The sequence below is a fragment of the Dysidea avara genome, chromosome 11 (genome assembly GCF_963678975.1).
Source record: "Dysidea avara chromosome 11, odDysAvar1.4, whole genome shotgun sequence".
In the NCBI taxonomy this organism is placed as follows: Eukaryota; Metazoa; Porifera; class Demospongiae; order Dictyoceratida; family Dysideidae; genus Dysidea; species Dysidea avara.
In genome coordinates this window covers 22,486,336-22,498,586 of record NC_089282.1, presented here as the reverse complement: position 1 = coordinate 22,498,586, position 12,251 = coordinate 22,486,336, and the positions used below count along the sequence as shown (strand labels likewise).

The following is a 12,251-nucleotide window of genomic DNA, read 5'->3' as shown; positions in this document are numbered from 1 at the left end:
TCCTTTTCAAGAATACTTGCATATGCCCATTAGGGCTGAGCAATATTATTGTTTTAGCAATACATTACCATATTTTAAAAGTATTGATATTGTGATATTTCTTTATCAACTAAAACCCTACTGTCATTATAGATAAACACCATTTGTTAGGCTAAGAATCTTTGTAACTAATTAAGCCCACCCACCTGGTTACCAAATTACCCCTGCAGAGAGGTGTGAACACCACAACATAACCTCAAAGCATGTGTTACAATAACTGTTATTGTAAACAAGGATGCATATGGTAGTGGCTAGTTTGGTACTACCTTTAAAGACTTCCTGCAGGTACACTATGTAGCACCAGCTATGATTGAATTATTTGAAAGTATTGTGAACTATTCAGTATCGTGAATAGTGGCTTTAGTATCGATCATGATGCTAAAATGGCAGTATCACCCAGTCCATAACTGATTTTTTACAATAAGCACAACACAAGCAGATGTGGATTCGTAATGTTGTGGTCAAATATGTATGGGCATTTGGTTTGAATGGAAGATAAACTGCTTTCATGAAAAACCATTTTTTCTGATGCATAATATACATACTGTAATTTGCTTTTTTTACTGTAAAATAATTTTCGTATGCAAAATTTGTACAAAAATTTCTTGCACGAAAAATTTTATATAAGATCGAACTACTCTAATAGAGCAGTCATTTACGTAAATCATACGAAAATATTCTTACACGAAAAACTTTTATCACAAAAATTTTTTGCACAAAAATAAAGCGAATTGTGGTAATTAACACACAGTATGGTAGCACTGTAGGTTCATAATGGCTTGAGCTTTCCCACCAAAATTGATCACTTAATTGTTTTCTTTCACGATGACTTTGTTTATAGCTAGGTATCATCTGGCAACCTCAAATTTGCAGTCAGAGTGACCTGAAAAGCTTTCACAGGTATCTAACAGATATTTTCAGCCAAGTGTAACTTGAATATGGCAATAGGTAATGCTACAGACTTGATGTCTTCACTGTTTGACATTATTTAATCTCGAGAATTGTTGTTTTGTCATGCATGCTTTATGGACTTGCCTTAATTGTCTTCCTATTTCATTTTACAGTAGTACAAAAGTGATGACTTTAGAATTTAGCAAATCTTAAACAATTGTGATTTTGCTTAATGCTCTGTTACACATTGCAACTCATGGAATGAGTTACAGTATAGTTTCTTAAGTATATATCACTTGTGTCGATGCAGTTAATTAGGCTAAGACCAATATTCTGAATGACCAGTTAACATCAGGCTATACTATTGACCATGACTGCAGCAAGCACTCAAAACTCCCTCCCAAACTATACAACCAAAGAATTTGCCTTCTGGCCTAATGGTATACTAAAAACGTTCTTTTCATGTTGGTCCAGTTCTTGCTTGCATATGTATTTACTGCAACCTTTCACCAGAGGAAGTTACTCCTTGATTGAAAGACTGTTACAGTAGTACCAGTATTAAAAGGGCTCATACTGATCCTTTTAATTACAGAATATCTTTGTGTCTAGATTATACAGTTATTTACATAAATTCATAATTATAGAGATGCTGTAATCACATGATAGAGATTAGAGATGTTTAATATTCGTGGTCATAGCTATAATATGCGTGGTCATAGGAGACTGAAATAAAGATCTCATGCCATTTACAGTATACCAGTAAAACAAAGATGCTATGGTAGCATAAAAGGTGCAATTTAAGGTTCTATATTTTTATGGAAACAGTCAAAATTTAACACTTTTAGGTGCTATCATAGCATTTCAAGGTGCTACCGTAGCACATCAGTTTCAAAAGTGCAGTAGTGCATTTACTGTGTACAGTATTGCAAACAGTTTCCCATTGGTAACAAAAACTTATAATATTATACTGTATGATGATCAAGTAATGTACCTTTCCTCACATCAATGTAAACATATACAAATGAGCTCCCACACTTATTCTCTGCAGTAAAAGTATAGTTGCCAGTGTCATTTTCAAATGACAACTCATATAGTGTTAGATTACTGTATATTACTCCATCAATAGTGTAGTTATCCGCCATAACAGTTGAGGGCAAAGATAGATTACAATCTACAGCCCACTTTGGGTAACCATCTAACAGTGGAGTGTTACTGGATACTTTTGCAGATAAAGTCAAGTTGCTATCTTCATATATTTTAATGTAGTTAAAGAAATCGATCCTTTTAACATGAGGTGGAGTTTCTGAAACAGAGAGCTTATTTAATACATGCCCATAATGTGATTTCTTGTTACTAGAATGTATACAAAGTAGTACAATCTATGGTGCACAGTACAGTGTTTAAATTGTGTGGCTATGAGTAATTGGAGGGTTAAACTTTGACAAATTTGTAGCGAATCACCAAATTCGCCAAGTTTCCCCCCACCAAAGTTTCCCTCTATACAGTATACTAAAAGCAAACAGCCCAGTGGAACTTCTCTTGTCCAGGCGGTCTGGTATAGTCCAGCAGACAGCAGGGTGAAGTTTGCAAAATGGTCTATAGTTCATTTTAATGCACTTTTGGATTGTCCTCTACATCTCAGGGGCGTAGCCAGGGGGGGTTCAAAGGGTTCGGACGAACCCCCTTTTCAGAGTTAAGAGATACTCTAATAGAGCAGTCAATTACTCTAATAAAGCAGTCACAATGTTCATGAGGCAGTGTAGCTTACCTATGAAGCTATAAATAGGATTTTATTTTACATAACAGACGTGATATAGTTGGTAAGGATAACTAGCTATTATTGTCGTGACCTTTTTTTTTTTTTTTTGGTCTTCAACTGTTTTTCAGAAAGGTGCCCCCCCTCTTTCTAAACTCTGGATCCGCCCCTGCCTCTACTCGCTATTGCGAATGGACTAGAATACACATGTTTACACGTGTACACGTGTACACGGCCCCCGCTGTGGAGATTCTATACTTAGGGCAGAACCCCCCTTTTGGAAATCCTGCCTACGCCCCTGCATCTAAAATAATATTCCACCTGGTGGACAGGTGTCAGCCTTGGGCATTTTGCCATAGCAACCAAAGTTTAATTAGCTGCATAGCAACCATACAAATTTTACAAAATAGCTTATGTGGGTTTCAGTTTTACCCAAAATTGTTTGATAACCTGACCATTTAACAAATCTGAGGTATTACAATTAATGTCAGAAAATAACTGAATAATTAAATAGTCCCCAGTAAACCCATGAATGAATCATTATGCATACTGTAGTTACGTTGCCTCAATAACCATCATAGGGCCTATGGGCACAAACTACACTCTGTCATACAACAGGACGTATCTCAGTACTGGAGTAAAATATTTGCATTCTGCTACTTGTATTGTAAAGCCACTCACTTGCATAATACCTGCTGAATTTTTCAAAGCCATAGCACATTGGTACAAAAAGTTATGGGTGATTAAAGTTTGAAAAGTAGGCAAATTTTATGTACCCACATGCCGTATATTCACAGGCCAAGTCACATTTGCTCTCTTGACTTTCTTTAGTTTGCTTATTTGAAAAAAATGTTTGTTTCAGTTGAGCTATACTATAATGGTTACCATTACTTTTAGACTTGAGAGAACAAACACAGTTTTCTGGCAGGAAATTTAATTCTGGCCTTTCCCCCTGTTGAATGCTTTTAAATTACTATGATATGGTTTGCCTTTTTTTGGTTTTGCTGGTGTGGAAAAGCTTGGTTAATACACCCTTTCTCCAGTTAAAGTCCATGAAGTGCAAACGATTTATCAGGTGCAGTATTACAAAATGTTCAAAATCTAACCATAACATTGGTGCTAAGGATAGAATTTGAGTTTTATACTTAAAGAAGTTGATGCACATTTATGTAGATCATCAAATGTAAGCTCAAAAGCTAGTACTTGCTGTATACTTGCAGGCTGCGGAGTGTGTCACAAAGCACTCACTATACAGCGAATAGTATATGTGTGATGCTTATTAACTGCCTAATGTTTAGATTCTTCAAAATGTTCCGCTGTCATTTAATTTAGCTTATTTTCAAGAAATAATGGAAGTTATGCCTTTTTTGGAGCACCATATAATAAAATATGTGGTATCCATACTATAATACAATAAAGCAGTAGCTGCCTCTTGTACCCTCCTATGTAAGTTAAGCCACCCTGAAATATGGACACCATATGATAATCAGAATACTTGTCTAAGGTCCCATTTGTATGAAACACACATAAATTAAGCCTCTGAGATCAAGACAACTTTCCAATAAGAACAGTATAGTGGAGTCTTAAGGTGTCCAGAATAGTATTGTGAGAGCCTCTAGCTATATTTATATAGGACACACACACGTATGTATGACTGTGTTCTACTTCTTCATCACTATTTTTTATGCACAGGAAATAGATCATGACATGCCCTTTGTACTGAAATTATGTCTGTTCTCAATCACTTCTGTTTGTGCTTTTTGTTGTTTTCACTTAAAGTATGTTATTCTCTTACACTTGCATGCTGTTCCTCTTGTATGAGAATTTTGGTAACTTTACAATTTAGCATGCAAGAGAGAACTTTCAATGATATATAAAAGTGCTCAATGTACCAGCCATTTAGTGACCAAATTTGCAAGAAAGGTCTTCCACACACCAAATTTTACCACTTTAATGATTCATAACTTAATTTAGAATTTAGATTGAAATAAATTATTGATTAAAAATTTGTCAACTTTAAGCCTTAGAGCATTGGATAAATAAAAATTTCACATTTGTTTGAAACAAAGTTATGCAATTGGATGTGTGTGGAAGACACAAATCCAGCCTTTAACAGCATGTATATTGCATATACATATACAGCCGGTGTTCTACAAAATTCAGCTGTAGACAGGGACAGTATTCTGTTACAACAAAACCATAACAGTCAAGCTGTGAAAAAGATGTAATGGCACTACAACTGTATCATTCAGAATTAGCTATACTGTCTGCAGCTTGGCTATTTTGGCATGGATCTCATCATTTACCATAAATTATACGTTTCATGTGCTCTGCTCAAGGTAGAAAGTCAAGCTGATGTTGAAAACAGAACCTATGGTACAATTTACTTATATCTAAAACCATTTAGTTAATGAGATTACATTAATTTAACTACTATAAATTTACTTAATTGCTCAGCATAAAAGTAATAGTGAACTTTCCCACTCCAGTTACCTCTGCCAGGCCTGCCTTATTTAGAAGGTGGTTGCATTAAACATGTTAAGGTCACTCTATATGGATGATACAATTAGGAGACTGTTACAATGGTCAGTTTAAATCAGGTGGCCTTATTATACAGTGATCCAATTAGACAGGTTTCACTGTATATTCATAGTTGAATATTAGAAGTACTGCACAATCACAAATGCAGTAAAATACCTACAGTAAAGCAAATAGGCAAAGCACAGAATGTGATCAAAGAAACTTGGTGTATGACTTTGACTCATGCTGCACTCTTTCATGCCAATTTTGAAGAAATTTGAAAAGAGTGGGTTAACTTTTAATTTCTTTGATAATTTAGCATGGAATGACCAAATTTCTAAAAAATTTTCTGAGTCAATATCCCAATTTTCCCAATGCTGACAGAGGTCCAGCAGGTGGTTTTGAGTAGTCCATAGTATGGAGAAATGTTTTGTGACATAAAATAAACTATAGACCATATTGCAAGGTTCAGCCAAATAAGCCCCTTCTTTTGCCAGACTATACACACTGTCGTCTGTATCTCGTAAATGTCTGTGACTAAGAATAACATGCTATTGTGCTAAAGTGACTAACTTAAATATAAGTGATATTGTTATTGCTATCAGGTAGTGTTATGCAGTTTAGTGGTCACTCCCCTGGGTATTATCACCTAGCAACCAAGTGGTAGTCAGAATAAATAAGCCATCTAACAGGTAAACCCAACAACCTTTACTCCTTGCGCTTTCATCTAAACAAAACTTCATTACTGTCAATAAACTACAAGGAACATGACTAATTTGGGCTGTCTGGAAAATGGAGGTGTTCAGATGATTAAGGTCCAGATAAGAGAGGTTCCACTGTAGTCCAAATGTCAGTAAAAGCACAATTATTAATTTATCTCTTTGACCAACACTAATTTTCTCTGCATACTGATTATAATTGTATGTGTTTGTTTTGATTGTGGTCTGATTTCAGTATGCAAACCTGTGATGTGGCTTGCTCAATACTTAGAATGTTAAATATACACATATATGTATGTACATGTAGCTTCTTACCTTGCAGAATAATTTATGTCAAAGCCCAGCCAGGGGGGCTTGGCAAAGGGGGTCACAAGTGCATAAAGCAGGGGTCAACGCCTAAACTAAACTACAAATATCTAAATTCTAGTGAGTTATCTGAGTGATCTTCAGGACTCAGCTGCAGGAGCTTCTAGAGCTGGATTTAGTGATTCCAACAATTGTTAAATCCTAATAACCCACCTTAAGTCTGTATAGGACAGTAATCCTACCTCCTCTAAAACTTTTTACTACAATGTGCTAGCATAGCCAGCTAGGTAGCTTTTCTATGCATGTAGATTGGTAAAGATACAGGTGCAATAGCATGTTAAGCTTACTTTAAAAATATTTTTAATGATTTTCAGAAGAGATATTAGCCCTTTTACTTGCTCTCTCAATCTTTTCCTTTAAGAAGTCACAAAGTTTGAAATACTCTAATAGAACAGTCAACTACTGATTATTCAATTAGAACTCACTCTTAAACTATAAAGAGCTAAAACCAGTGTGTTAGCTAAAATTTAATAGCGTATCCTAGATTTAACCCTGTTTTTCTCTGAAAAATGTTTGATTTTAATCTTTCTGACTGCTTTCATCCGAGCTACGTTTGTATGTCTGTCCTGTTTTTCCAGTTACACATTTGTATCCCATGTACTGTTAGTTGCGTTGATATATGAGTGTACCCTACCACCTCTTAAAACTACACTACTGCCTGTGCAACCTTATGTATACGTCAGTGTAAGTGTTAAAGAAAGTTGATAGAATGGACTCCGATGCAGAACAATGTAAAATTAACTATGTGAATTCTAATTGAAATTTATTTACATTTTCCCCCTTACCATTAGCTCTTACAGTGACATTGGCTTTTCCTTCATTGTCAGAAACAACACAAGTGTACACTACTTCTGTCATCATAGCCATCACAGTGATGTTGGCCTGATGTTGTGATTGGTTGGACCAGTACCAGGTGATTGTGTTACCTGTGGTCTGATCAATATGACACATCAGAGTTACATTATGGTTATCGCACACTGTTTCCACTCCCAGTTGTGGGGATGACGTGATGGTTACAGTCCTATTGTTCTGTCCTTGTAGTCCTAGTAGTTTCATTGCTTTAGTAATGTCTTGTGTTACTGTATGTGTGTGTGTGTGTTTGTGGGGAGTACATTTGCAGGCTTGTTCTTTTGCACAACCCACAGCCAGTTATTTATAATAAAATGAATAAATAAAAGTAAATAAATACAGTAATTATAAGAATAGCAAAATTTTGATTGGTCATAAATATTGTGCCAGACATATTTGAATGGAATGATTTGGTAACACTGTATTTTTAGTAGGTCAAGCAGTACTATGATTGAGTCAAATTTCAAGAACTTTTATAATTACATGCTTGAGCTATCAAACGTTTTGAGGGCTCAACGCATACATTCTATAATCTATATAATAATTCTCTAACTCTTTTCCGGCACTGCACCTTCATTCTTGGTCGGATTCCGATCGGATCGGTGCCATTCAACCCTAGGTTCTTTGTCACAATAGCGATTCGCCCCTGACGACGTTTCACACGATGCAATCACAACAGAAGAAGGCATTCACGTATATGTAACGTCGTTCGTTGGCAAGCTATACACCTGTATACGGCCGCTCCGTCTCTGTATTTGTCTGTTATTATCTACTTTACCAGTTAGGCACTGGAGGGTGTACACAGAGGGCAGAGCCTGTTCGAGGTGTTTACCCATAGCCTAGGAGCCTAAGCGAAAATCTTTGAGCTAAATATCCTAAAGTGAAACGGGACAAATACCTAGAAGGGGTGAAAAAAAGCCAACCTGTATATATTGTTCTCTCCGGAGGCACGAGAACATTAAGAAACGCGCGTATGCTCAGAGAATTAGGGAGGACTGGAGCATGCCTCTTTTACCCCCCTGGTAATGTCTGCCTCTGGTGGTCTGGTTCATGAGGCTTCTGTTTTTTATCAACGCTTGGCTCATCAACTTTCAAATAAGTGGGGCGATGATTACTCTGTTGTCATGGGGTGGTTAAGGTGCTGTCTATCTTTTTCTCTCTTGCGGTCCTCCATACAATGCATCCGCGGAGCCCGCTCATCCATCGGTCACTATGTTAAGATTCCCCCAATTGTGGAGCTGATTCGGGCAGAGTCTCAGTTTGCCGTGGACTAAGAAAGTCCCGGTTAGTCCAGCACAGGCCATTTATGTGCTGGGGGTGGTAGGCAAGGGCAGTCCATCAAGCCTGGGTTAAAAAATATATTATATAGTTATACAACGGCCACGAGTGCTCTGCCTGATATAAACGCACGAGCCTGAGGGCCGTTAGGCCCGAAGGCAAGTGCGTTTATACAGGCAGAGCACGAGTGCACGTTGTATAACTGTTATGTACCACTCACCTAATAGGTGGGGAGAATCTCACAAGGCAGCTGTAACACTTATAAAGGCCAGGTTTCTAATATCGATTGTGGGTAACCAAGTCGGACGTTGCGATGACGTCCCCCTGCAGTACTGCAGCCACCTGAGATATTGAAAGCTAGTACGCTATGGGTTATATCACTAACCTGCATTCGCTGTTCGACTCTCATTATGTAGTGTTCAACATGCCAGCGTGATCACTCAATCGCCATATAGACTAAGCGCCAGACTAATTGCCATAGTGATTCCCTCGAGCGAAAAAAAGTAGCTAAATAGACGTTTTAAGTAAACAAAACCCAACTACTAAACGATACTAGTCTAATTCTTACTATTCACACTGGCTAAACTCGAATCTGGTGGCATGACAAAACTGGTTACCACAATCGAACGTAAAGGTTAGTATTATTTAGAATATAATTTGTTTTATTGAGTCATTGTCGAAGTGGACTACAGTTTAATCTGGGCTAAGATGGCACCAGACTAGTAAGGTGTATAAGTACGTTTATATATATATGTAGACTAGAGTTGTGACCACCCGTGTTGGCTTTTTCGATCGCCATTGGCTGCTTGTAAACATTATACGTATTGGTGACGTTATGGCCCACAATCGACCTTTACATGTCAGGCTATAAAAGAATTCGAGTGATCTGTGAAGTGTCCTTCCACCTATTAGGTGAGGTATCGTAGTGGTCTTCGCCACCGGCACTTGTGCTATGCTGCACAAAACCGCAGCCAGTGCAATATCTGTATATTGCACTGCGGTCGGTGCATTATAACTTATAATGCACTCGTTGTGGTCTACAAAACCACAACCAGTGCGTTATAAGTTATAATGCACTCGCTGCGGTCTGCAGCAGTGCAATATACAAATTATGGCATTGGCGGTGCCTTTGAACTGCCCACGCAGAGTGGTACATATATATATATATTCTCCGTATACGTCTGAAAATGACGGTTTTGTATATATCCGTATATGCTTCCAGTTGTGCTGTGTTTAATTTCACATCGTTTTCACCGAGGTTTTTTAAGGCTGCACCATTTTTCACAGCTCGGCTGTTTTTGTGCAGATTGCATTGAGAGATATGAAAATGATAATAAAAAAGAACTTTTAAAATACCTGTAGTAGGGTTTCCAGTCAAAATAGGAAGGTGCTTCATTTTGTTGTTTCTGGAGATTTTCACACAGATTTACCTTTAAGATAAAGCAAACAAGTGCTAATTTGTTATTGGGAAGTTTGCAGCAGTTGCTATCAGCACAATGTTAACATATGTGACTGGATTTGCAAAAAGGTACCTTTTTCACACACAAAATTTGACCCATTTTTTGAACTTTGAAGCTTCACAACTTTTTTGTCATGGCATATAATTGCCTGAAATTTTTCTATAAGTGTAGCTACAGTATCTTGCTATATTTTGAAGCTAAGAGCAAGTGAATCAGACTAAGGACTCAAGTATTACATCATTTTGTTTGCTGGTATGTAAAATGTGTGGAAAAGGTACCTTTTCGCAAATCCGGTCACATATGTAAATATCCAAAAAGTGGTCACGTGACCAAAAATCCCTTCATATAGGATTTCCACTGCAAAATAAGATATCTCAACCTTTTGCCTTGTTTCTGATGATTTTCATGCAGGCTGACCTTAAGACAAAACATGAACAAGTGCTAATATATTATTAAACTGTCTATTACTTTCAATATCAGTGCAGTTTAACAGTAAATATCTAAAAAGTGGTCACATGGCCAACAATCCCATTACAGCTATAAAGGATGTGCTAAAGCACTAAGACGTCCAAGTCTTCATTATAAGGCAAGAAAATACACTAATTGTGACTTCGGTCAACCTAAAATACAGTGATTTTCTAATAAGCTACCCAACTAAACTATTACGATATTTTTGGTCATGTGACCACTTTTTGTATGTTTTTATGTGCTAAAATTATGCTGATGCCCAATGCTACAAGCAATCTAATAATAAATTAGCACTTGTTTGCTTTATCTTAAAGGTCAGTCTGTGTGAAAATCACCCGAAACAACAAAAGGAAGCACCTTCCTACTTTGAGTTGGAAACCCTACCTGTAGGCAGGGCCGCCTACAGGGGGGGGGGGGGGGGGGTGAAACTGGGGCGTTTTGCCCCGGGCCCCAGCCTGAAAGGGGCCCCCTGAATACCTGTTTAAAAGATCGATATACTCTAATAGAGCAGTCAGATCTAAATACTCTAATAGAGCAGTCACAGTATTCTTCAGAGGAGCAGTGTAGCAAGCTTACAGATAAGGAGATATGGTTGGTGATGGGTAGTTATTGTCATTACCAGCAGGTATGTGACCTTTTTTTTTTTTTTTTTTTTGGTCTTCACCTTACAACTTGGGTCAAGGGCCCCACTTCAACTCTTTGCCCTGGGCCCCTTAATTTCTCTGGGCGGCCTTGCCTGTAGGAATCTAATTACTTGTAGTGGAAGTTTTATCTTGTCCAAGAGTAACACAGATGCCATTTCAACATTTTGTTGATAGAATGTAACACAATTAAAACAGGGAATGTCTAGATGATCAAAATTAAGTAGTTCTTGGTAGTCTCTTTTTCTGTCCCTGGCAGACTTTGGATGTCCTATACCATATCCAAATTCTAACAAGGTCACTAAGTTGCTTCTCTCATTGTAAAGTACAATATCAGGGTAATATGGGACAGTAAGGGGAAAAGGAGGAACTGTTGCTTGCAGAGAGTCACTTGCGTGTAAGTCACTGTAAACTAGCTAGGATCATGTTTAGTTCAGTAAAAATTTAGAAAGTTTAATAGTCAAACACTCCAAAACTTTGTTGTAGCAATATGTGGAACAGCCCTGTGTGGGGCAGCCACCCAAAACATGAGCCCTAGTTTGTTTTTTTGTTTTTGTTGCAGCAAACAGCTTTGCATGTGTGATTATTCTATTAAGGTGAATGCTGTCAACATAATTATGTTTGTTTGTATATTTTTTGCTTAGGAATACTCCTCTTTTCAAGGTGTAGATGATATATGGTGGACACTGAAGGCCCCCGAAATTAGTAACCAAATTGGACAGCTACATACTACAAGCAGCATATGATCCACATCCCTATTACCTTGGTTTCTTTCAAGATAAAGTGGTTCTAACATCTCAATATTTTACTACTGTAAAGATAATAGCATGTCAAAATTAATAATACATGTATTTATCGCATATAATCATAAGCTGTACTATGACTCATTCTGGAAGCACATGCACTAACTTACAAGATTAAATTAAGGCTTACAATGATAAAACGTGGGAATTCTTTGCATGCTCCTAGTCTTGTATTATGTGTTGTCATGTTGAATACAAGTTTTCTTCACAGTTGCAATTCATCGTGTGTGCTGAGGCTTTCTTTCTAGAACAAAAAGGTGTTAATTGAAAAAATCCAAGTCCATAAGTTACATTTATGAAATGATTGTGTAGTGTAACTTATGTTAGGACATGCAGACTTAAGTATTGTAATTACTAGCTCAAATTCTAATTAAAGCTCAGGCATTTGTGTAATCACATGCACCATGAAGTGTGCATTAACTTATTACTTGTTGGATATGTGAATAAGCCTTACGTCATCA

The 12,251-nt window shown here is 37.2% G+C and overlaps 1 protein-coding gene across 17 annotated transcripts in view; it reads right to left on the bottom strand.

The window, feature by feature from the left end:
• LOC136238262 (uncharacterized) overlaps positions 1-12,251 on the bottom strand; it is a 100,823-nt gene that overhangs the window by 41,344 nt on the left and 47,228 nt on the right. The window lies entirely within an intron of this gene.